Source organism: Clytia hemisphaerica, unplaced genomic scaffold, assembly GCF_902728285.1.
Source record: "Clytia hemisphaerica strain Z4C2 unplaced genomic scaffold, Clytia hemisphaerica genome assembly, whole genome shotgun sequence".
Lineage (NCBI taxonomy): Eukaryota > Metazoa > Cnidaria > Hydrozoa > Leptothecata > Clytiidae > Clytia > Clytia hemisphaerica.
This window is the reverse complement of record NW_027104101.1, coordinates 3,729,210-3,740,192: the sequence shown is the minus strand read 5'-3', so window position 1 is coordinate 3,740,192 and position 10,983 is coordinate 3,729,210.

Below are 10,983 nucleotides of genomic sequence, written 5' to 3'. Positions count from 1 at the left end.
GTTTGGTTTATTACAAAGGTTAACTTCAAACAGATATGCAACAATAGTGACAATTTCAATCGTACTCAAATATTTTCTCTTTCCAAGCTAGACCGAGGTTTTCTTTAAACTCTTTTATTGTAGATGATTTAACTACTTTTTCAGGTAGGCTATTCCACTGTTGAATGCCCCGATAGTAAAGGGAGTTGCTCTGGGGTCCACGGACACCATTGTTCCCGAAAATTCTTACCAGTTCAGAATTATGTGTTCTCATTGGTCTTATTCGTTGGTTAAATTTCTTAGGAACACACGATTTTTCATAGTGATTTAAATGTTTAAAGATCTCAACCATATCACTTACCGCACGCCTATATTTTAGACTTGGGATTCCAATTCTTTGAAGTCTGCTTTCATAACATAGTCGTCCACATGTTTCGACTGTTTTTGTAGCGCGCCGCTGAACACCTTCTATAAGTTTTTTGTGTTTTTTCAGTTTCGGTGACCAAATGACTTGGGCATATTCTAGGTGGGGCCTGACATATGTTATGTAAAGTTTACGGAATAATTCAGGAGTGAGATACGTGAAGGTTCGTCTAATTAGACCAGCCATCGAGTTTGCCTTTTTTACTTGGTTTGATATATGTTGGTCAAATGAGAGATTTTGGTCAAAGATAACTCCGAGATCCTTTTCGAATTGTACATGTTTCAGTAAATTTCCTCCGAGTGTGTATTGATGTACATGTTTAATTATATTCGGCTTACCTAACGTTAGTACATGACATTTGTCGGGATGAAATTTTAAAAGCCACGTATCTGACCATTGCTGTAGTCGATCGATGTCCTCCTGGATTATAAGTGCATCTTCAATTGATTCTACTTTATTGACAAGTTTAGTGTCGTCAGCAAATAGAAAGAGTTGATTTAGTTGAATCCGGTAAATTGTTGATTGTATAGAACGAAAAGGGTAGGCCCTAGGACACTACCTTGGGGTACTCCACTAAGAACTAATTGTTTTTCGGATTCAACTCCATTTACTTTAACTATCTGAAATCAATCCTTCAGGAAGTATCTGATCCATTCAAGCAACTTATTTCTTATTCCGTAGGCTTCTAATTTGATTAAGAGCCTTTGGTGGGGAACTGAGTCGAATGCCTTTGCAAAGTCAAAGTATACTGCGTCAACAGCTTTACCGTTAGCAATGTCTTCGGTACACACATCTAGATAGTTTAGCAGTTGTGTTACTGTTGATCGGCGATTGATGAAACCATGTTGCTTGTTAGAAAGTAGTTTCTCTTGCTCTAGATGTGACATAATATGTGTTTTAAGAGTCTTTTCCATCATTCAACACACAATGGATGTCAGGCTAATCGGACGGTAGTTTTCCGCTATATTTTTGTTTCCTTTTTTGTAAACAGGTGATACATTAGCATGCTTCCAGTCATTTGGGAGACAACTTTCATTGAGAGATTTTGTCATTATAAGGAAAAGCGGTTCTGCAATATATTCAGCGAGCTCCTTTAGCATCCTCGGGTGAAGTTCATCTGGCCCCATGGATTTGTTTGGATTTAACGCCTTGAGTTCCTTTTTTATAGTTTCAGTTAGTATATTTATCTCTACTTCTTTATCCGTCCTGGAATGGAATTCAGGGAGTTGTTTGAGTGGTTCACGTGTAAAGACACTACAGAATTGTCTCTGGAGTATGTTGGCTTTACTTTTGTCATCATATTTGATCGAATTTTCATTATTAGGGTTTTCGAGGAGAGGATGTATTCCCGTTCTTGCTTTGAGGTTGCTGCGTACATATTTCCAGAATCTTTTTGGATTTGTTTTTGATTGTTCGCTGATCTTTTTTTCAAACTCTCTCTTGGAGCGAGTCAGGGCTCTATCAGCGGCGTTGCGCCATCTTACGTACTCCCTTCTACGTCTCTCAGTGTCGTTGTTTTGAAGTGAGATGATCCATTTTCTATGCGCCTTACGTTTCTCTTTAATTATCTGACAAATTTTTGGATCTAAGGGATGCTTCCCTTTCCTCCTTTTATTTGACAGGTCGTTCTTATTGTGGGTAAGTGGCACATAGAGGTTTCGGAGCTCGATCATTTGTTTTAGAAATAGTTCCAAACTCTCATTCACATTTAATTCAATTGACTTTTGGATGAATTCGATAGACCAATTGATATGGCTTAGATGAGATCTCATAAACTGGTAGTTGGCTTTGCTGTATTGATATCTATCAAGCTCATTTTTAATTGTGAAATAGCCATAAATTTAAAGGAGAGGACACTGTGATCACTGAGATGGAGTGGGGCAAGGTATTTTATCTCGGAAATTTGATTTTCTTCCCCTGTAAGGATGAGATTGAGTATTGATGGTTTGTCGGTGCCTCGTCGCCGTGTCGGTTCAAGGACATGTTGGTATAAAAAACAGTCTCTTAAAGCATCAAGGAATTTCTCCTCGTTGCTATCTTCTTCACAAAGTGAGGACCAATGGACTCAATCGATTTTCTTATAGTTAAAGTCACCTATAAGACAGATATGAGTGTATTTCGGATTTAGGCAGAGATCTTTTATGAGCTCATTCATGTTCTTGTTATTTTCATCGAAGATGTTTGTTTCAGTTTTTGTCGGGCTTCTATAAAGACATCCGAGTAACATTGTGTCTTTGTTCTCCATTGCAATTTCTAACAGGCAAGTCTCTTCAAATTCAACTTTCGTTTGTATTTGTAAGATGAGGTGATCAATAGACTTGTGGACTAGAATGATGATTCCTCTCTTTTTTTGTATTCCTATCTTAGTTTTACATGGTGTAGAATAATTCTCAATTGAGTAGTCTTGATCTTTTCTCTCAGAGATTCGTTTGGTGTTGACTTCGGTGATCGCAATTATATGAGGTTGTTCAGTAGCGATGTGCTTTAAAGGGGATCTAATGTCAGAAAATTCATGTACCTCATTTTTTTACATAGGAAAGCTCTGATAGAAACAAAAATATTGAAAAAAGAACGAACTTAAAATCTTTTAAATTCATTAAGTTATTGATACTTGAATTTTCCCTTTCTTTGAGAAAAAGAGGATTTTGTGACGTCATGATTGCACTTTAGTTTCATAAATCAGTCGTTGAACAGGCACATTTTTAGAAACAGCGTCTTGTAATGGCTTCAAAAAAAAGCTTTTGTTGGATAAAAAAGATATCTTTGTAATCGCACTTTAAAGAACAAACTTTTTGATAGGTATTCCAAAGTATCCCATCTATCCTGCCGAATTTTAGATGCAATGAATAAATCATAATAAAGCCTTATAGAAATTTCTACGATCGAAGCCTTAAAAATAGAGGGATAATCCTGTTAATCAACACAGATGTGTGCTAGCTTCTAAAACAAAACGCCAACTATGACGTCACACGTACAAATCTTTAAAGGGATATTATAACACATTGACTGAAGATCTTTTGATGTAACATAGCTCTTTCGAAAGCTCTCGTTATAAATTTTTTTAAACTTTCCAAAAAAGTGTAATGAAGGATTTGACGTTAGATCCCCTTTAAAAGTTCGTTTTTCTTCTTAGATGTCATTTGGTCTGCATTTGTGTAGATGATAGTAAGTTCACTAATTGTTGTGGTTGTGTTTTTTGAATCGTTTTTGTTAGGTGGGTTTTCATTCAAGCTGTCGTTATCGTTATCGATCGGTTTTATTGATTGATTGGGTTGTTGTATCGTTTTTGTGTCTTGTTGTACACCTTCTTAATGTTGAAGCCGTTTTTTGACAATCCTCGAACCCGATAAATAAATTCATCGGTTTCTAGGTCATCATTTAGGTCTTTCGCCTGTTGTGATAGCTCTTTATACTTTTCACGTTGGGACCTTCATAGGTCTTCTGTGATACTTATGCCTTTATAAGTATCGTTACCCTTAAGTGATGGGAGATTTCCCATGATCTTAAGTTTATCATCTTCACTATCGAGGCAAATTAACAGAAGACGATTTGGTTTCTTACCTATTCTAAATATTTTTTTGATCTTAGAAGAAACGTGCAAATCCTTAACTAATTGATCAGCGCATTCACAGTCCCTAGTATGATTATTTTTGTCACTATTATCGCATACCTGTTCTTCTTCTTTTATTCCGTGAACGATGATGTTTGTGGCTCTTCTCCTCTTCTCCATCTCAAGAGCGATCTCTTCGTCTCTGGCTTGTTTAATAGCAAGTTTGATTCCGCTCGTGTCACTCGTCGGTTGTTGAGGGAGACCAGATTTTGTGGCTTCTGAATACGATTTCATAGCTTGTTGGCATTCGTTCTTTATTGTTGACAGGATACTGTCCTTGAATTCGTCAAGCTTTCGTTCGAATTTCTTTTCAGCAAACTCGAGTGTATGCAGGCCGGGGTCAGCTTTCAAATCATTTTTCAAGAGTTGGAGATCTGCGTCCTTATCTTCAAGCTGTTTCTTAAGGTGATCCTCAAAGTCACGACTACTTTTTATAATTCCTTCGCATGCGTCAATTTCTCTGCGAAGGCGTTTAATTTCATTTTGCGTTTGAAGCGATGGTTGAGCCTTTTCCTTCTTGGGGACCAGTTCGAGCAGCTTGGGTTCAACTTCAACGCAGTTGATACAAATGTATTTCTGGGTTCTGTTTGCTTTGAGCGTTTGAATATGGAATGCAGGAAGCTTACAACATCTGTAGTGAATGGATCTCTTACATTTTGCACAGGTTAGCGAATCTGAATCCCTGTCATCAACACATCGATTTTTGGTGCATATAATGATATCTTCTTTCATTAAGATTTTCTTAGAAGCAGTAGATTGTTTTGGCCTTACGGATGATGCAGCCGATGCCATTTGGTCAACTAGTTGGTTGTAGTAGTTGAATTTGTTGGAAAAAAGCAGATTTTTAAGTGTTTTTTATAAGATTTTCCATTGATATTTTACTAACTAGCCCAGAGAAAAATTTTAAACCTTTATTATTTGGTTGCATGCCTTTTTAATACTCAAATATAAAATTAAAATCAAATATAGAATTAAAAATTTTTAACTTGGTCATTAGTCAAAAAAGTCATTAAAATTGATTAGCCTCTGCGATGGAGTGCAAGGCTGAAAGCCACATCAATATGGTTCATCCTATAAAAGGAAGTTCATTCTATGGTGGCCTATCTTGAAGTGAAGGTGGTTGAACAAAATGTTTTTGGCATTTTGATGTAACTGGTTTTCAGAAATCGATTTGACTATTGACAGATACCGTAACTTGGTCTAATGTCGACACCCCTCCTCTAATTCTGACACCCTTTTTATCAGCTGAAATTCAAAGAACAGTTGAAACTGCTTAAATTCTTTGCTTAGTGGTCAGAGAGGAATAATCCTTTTTCAATCAGTGATTCAAGCTTTCATATTATTCCTTTCTCTAAAGAAGGGTGTCGGAATTAGACGAGGGATGTCGATATTAGACCAACTTACTTGTGTTACTTGTGTAGATGTTCGAGCAAAGTGCTCAGGTAAGATTCTTGATGAACCACACCTCTGTCTGATCAATCTGTTGAGGGAAAAAGAATCTCAGCAGATATTTTTCATGTCAAGTTTGAATTAGCTCTCCTGCACCCAGTATATCCATGAGTTTGGGGTTCATCCGGGATTGACTTTAAGTGAGTGTCAAGGGCATTTTTTAATTTTTCAGTTGAAGTGTTTTTTAAGTTTCTTATGCTCTTTGGCATTGCATTGAGGGTTGGTCTAAAAAGCAGGGTAGCCAATGGGGTAGCCAATTGGGCTAGGTTATGGGGTACCTCTTTTTGCCTAAACTTTTGAAATCTGAAACCTGGTTTCATGTGGAAATAACTATACAACATCTTGTTAATGATTCCATGTAATAAAATTTAAGATTCCTTTCGAACTTCAGCCACAATAGCCTTTTTTCCAAAGGTACTGAACTTTGTTACTTCTCAAGAGACCTGGCGCCATTTTGTCTTCCTTCGTGGCTTTGTTTGAAAATTTACAGACCCGAATAAAAAATATATACAAAACAGTTTTTAATATTTTAGATTTAGATTTTATTTATGTTTTTAATTGTTATTTCCGTGAAGCTGTAATTCGATGATAATATTTTTGGAATCGCCTTTGGGCCATATGATCTCTAATCTTGTCATATCTTAACAACCCTTTGTTATTGAATCTATTGTTTAATTTAGATCATGTTTAGATGTTTCAAACAATTAATTCATTTCAAAATTTTTCAATATGGCAGCTTATAATAGGTACAAAAAGTCTTTTGAAATAGCTCTATTATAATGAAGCTCTATTTCTTACTCCTCGTGCATTAACACGTGGTAATTTATATCTTTGTTTATCTTTGTAATCATACATGATCAATCTAAGTATCAATCAGATTCATGCTCCCTGGTCAGTAAAATGTGGTTCTATGCATTCATTTTCGGTATTTCTATTCTGGTCTGTAAAATATTTAGGTACCCCACAACCTAGCCCAATTGGCTACCCCAATTGGCTACCCTGCTTTTTAGACCAACCCTTGCATTGAATAGTTTTGCACCTTGTACAGAAAGAGTGCAATCTCTAAGCTTGGATGTTTGATTCTTGGAGATAGACGGTTGGCACAGCCGGCCGAGCCGGGGATTTTCATAAGCTTTTATACAGCTATTCACGTTAGGCACTATCCCTTCTAGCACCTTCCAAACATAGATGATGCGATAGCATTCCCTTCTCCTTTGCAGGGAATAGATTTTGGATTGCTTGAGACACTCCCAATAATTGTTTGAGGTGCCTTTTATCCTTCTTAGAAAGGATTTTTGAATGTCTTCAAGTCTCTGAATGAGACCAACAGTATTTGGACTCCATAAAACGGAGCAATATTCTAAAATTGGTATCACCAACGATTTGTAGAGTGTAGCCATACATTCAAATGACCGCTATGAAAAAGTTTGCAGTATGAATGATGTTGAATTTTTTGCTTTTTGAATGGTTGAAATTACTTGTTCTTTAAACTTGTTCTTTAAACAAGCAGTCGTTACTCATCAGGATTCCCAAATCTTTTACAACATTTTTGCTTTCAATGATATTGCCTGATGGTGATGTATAGTTTGTTTGGTCCTTGATAATTTGATTTTGACCATATCTCAAGAGTTCAAATTTTATGTCGTTAAGTTTCATATTGTTGTCATCTGTCCATTTGTAAATTTTCTCTAAGTCATTTTGCAGTAAGGCAACATCTTCAATTGTCTTGACTTGTTTTGTTACACGGGTGTCATCAGCAAAGGACTTCACAAAGCTGTATCTTATATCACCAATGAGTATAAGAAATCACCAATGAGTATAAGAAAGATCAAAGGACCCAGGCACCAGGACACTTCCTTGAGGGACTCCTGATAAGACATCTTGTGGTTTTGACTTCACACCATTTACAAGCACTGACTGCTTTCTTCCTGTAAGAAAGGAGTTGAGCCATTGTAGTATTTTTCCATCAATTCCTAGTTGCTTTATCAACTTACAGTAGTATGAAAATATTTATCTGGCCTGTGTATTTTTACTTACTGTTAAATCTTTTTGACAACAAATTTGTTTTGATAACTCCACCAAGTTTATCAATCATACTTTCTGACATAACATGCCACGATAACTTTCACTGATAGCGCGTCCTTTTTAACTTTTTTGCTTTCATTCAAAATGACCGAATGCGGATCGGAGAATTAGTGAACACCCGTCACCTACCGTAAGTTGGTCTAATTTTGACATCCCTCTTCTAATTTCGACATCCTCATTTAAAGATATGAATGATAGGAAGGTCGGAATCGCTGATTGAAACTTATTTTTTTTGCTAAGCAATCAGTAGAGGAGTCCATCAGTGATTCCGACCTTCCTATTATTGCTATCTCTTAAGAAGGATGTCGAAATTAGAAGAGAGATGTTGACCTTAGGCCAACTCACGGTAACCGCCTATTGCTATTGGCCAATGGGATTAACAAATAATGAGTGTATAACTTGCCGCGCAAGTGACGTCAGTCGCTCCATCGTTTTGCCACTAATTTGTTCTTCTTCTTGTTCTTTCATATTTTGATTTAAAAGCCTACTCGGTGTTAAAGAGAAATTGTGTATTTTTTAATACACAGTTCATTAACTCAAATCAAATGACTTTGGAGGTTTGGTGAAATGGTGGCCGAATTGCCATCCCATGTTTTGTCAGATAGTCCCAAGTTAGAGCAGTTGACAATATTAATTATTATATCACAGATTTCTTACTCCAGAACACCGAAACATTCCGGAATGTCGATGCAGACCAATTGCCGAAAATTGTGCTCCGGAATCTTCCCGTGTTCCCTCACACAAGTGTTACTTGTAAGCCAAATCGCATATTACAAACAACCTCTAAATTGCCGAGTACAGGAGAAAAAAAATTGAAATTCAAAATGGCCGCCAAGCCCACGCTGATAACTATCAAAAATCTTTGTTTTTCAATCAGCTATTGCAGCTCTATAAATCAATGAAATAATTTGAAATAAAAAGTAAACAAACCTTGAACCTTTCATGAATCCAAATAAATAAAAGTATTCATCTAAAGCTGTCTAAAGTGAAGATTACATTTCAAAATAAAACGATTTCCAAACCAACCTAAAGTCAGTGTCTGCCAACTAAAAATTTCTCTGCGGGTCACTGGCAAGGAGTTACGTCTTCAGACTTTAGATTCCAATTCTTGTATAGGCTGCAACTACACTGCCAAATGATCTGTACCGTAGGATCGTCTAATATCGACATACGTCTTCTAATCTCGACATAGCTGTAGACTGGTCTTCGAAATAAAAAATCAAACATAAACAAATACATACCAAAGTTATCAATCAATCACTAAATTGTACTCTCTCTCTATCACGTCACAGATTGTTAATATAATATGAGAAATGTGAACTGTTATTACTTATTTGAAAAGAAAACTTTAACTTACTTACTTACTTAGGAATTTTTTAGTAGGTACCTTTTTACCGTGAACCAAAAATAATTAAAAGAACCCGGTTTCCTTATGAATTTGAAAAGGGACCGGGTGTGCTAGGTGCGGCGCCTAGAAGTTTAACGCAGCCTCTTAGTGCCTAGAGCGCGTGCTTGCAATAAACAATAAGGAAGGGGAAACCAGGTCGACTAAGCGCACGAATTATTTTTATCACGTGACTTGAAGCGTAATAAAGTTGTAAAATTTTAATAATGGACACGAGAAAGTTACGAGGAAGTTTGCATGCGTTTCGTGTGTTGTGTGAAACTGCTTATAATTTGGCTGTTTTTTTTATTGAAAGGATTGCAATATTTACTGAACTTCTAGTTTGGTGGATGAACTTGTTCAATAAGAATGATACCAAGAATTTCATTCAAGGTTTGTTTTGATTATTTTACAAATCCGGTGTCGAGATTAGAAGACGTATGTCGAGATTAGACCAACTTACGGTATTACAAATACTTCCAAATGGGTCCATAAGTTAAGAAAATGAGATTATCATCTAGCACGGGGGTTCTGATTTTAAAAACAAACTTCAAAATAAAATTGTTAATGAACTTGTTACTTAAAATATCACATATACTTACATAATTTATTTATGATATAAAACCCCTTTCTTAAATAAATGGCCTCTTAAAGTCTTTAATGTTTGCCGCAAGAAGGGAGAAAAATTTAATTTGACCCCCGGTTTTTCCCTCTTTTTCTAGCCATTTACCCAGATTTACCGTGTGTTACCGTGGGTTTTTCCCTCTTTTTCTAGCCATTTACCCAGATTTACCGTGTGTTACCGTGAGATTGGGTAACTTGCATCAGTGGAGGCTAACATGCATAGCCCTCAAATGAAAGACCTGGCTGGTCATTAAAATACAACTACGCAGCTCCGCTCGCAGCTCTACTCTACCATTTTTGTTTTGATTTAACTTTGTATTTTAATGACCAGCCAGGTCTTTCATTTGAGGGCTATGCATGTTAGCCTCCACTGATCCAGACGGTGTCAATCGAACAACTTCGAACAAAAATCGCAATCGAACCAATCGAACGTAATCGAACGCGATCGAATAATTGCGATTCGATTGTCGAACGTAATCGAATCTTAATCGAACGGCCGATTCCTGGGTAATATTCGATTGTGTTCGATTGCGTTCGAGTAATGTTCGATTGATAGTTGACTATGTGATTGGTTCGATTGATTGTCAATAACATTGGATTTGTAATGTTCGATCGATTACGATTATGTTCGATGAGTTTGATTGCGATTAAATCAAATTGGATCACTCTGGTGTTATAGCTTTTAGCGTGGGCGGCCGAGTGCTTAAGTAACATACCAAAGCGAATAAAATCTAATACAATTGAATCAATCGAACGTAATCGAATACAATCGAACGTAATCGAAGCAATCGAACAGTAAATCCAGGGTAATATTCGATTGCGATTCGATTGCGTTCGACAATCGAATTGCAATTATTCGATTGCGTTCAATTGCGTTCGATTGATTCGGCGTTCGATTCGTTCGATTGACACCGTCTGGACTGATGCAAGTTACCCAATCTCACGGTAGTGTAGACACAACTTTAGTCCGGGGAAATGAAGCGTTTTCATTGGTCTAAAATCACGGATGGTCGCTTGACTACTACAAACCAAAATGTGGCTTCGTTGGAATACCGGTTACAAAACACTTGTGCTCAGAGCACAACCAACGAAAAAAAATGACACCTTTTGCTCCAGACGTTTCCGAAATCAAACCGAAAGTCGCCCAAGTAAGTGGAATCGCACTGGTGAAATCGTTGAAGCCAAATATCATGACCAATAAGCGGCAGCAGACCAGAGTGTTGTTGAGGAAAATATCCGCAGAGTTATTAGAAACTTCGAACCTCACGACATTCACTATTTTACAATAAAATATCGAATTTTTAAAAATTAAAGACTCACCACCTGGCTTTTTTGCAAGATAACTTTTTAATGAAGGAAGTATAAGTCATGAGAAAAATCTGAAAGCTGCCAACTCAGCCATTTTACATCAACTTTCAGCTTTTTTCA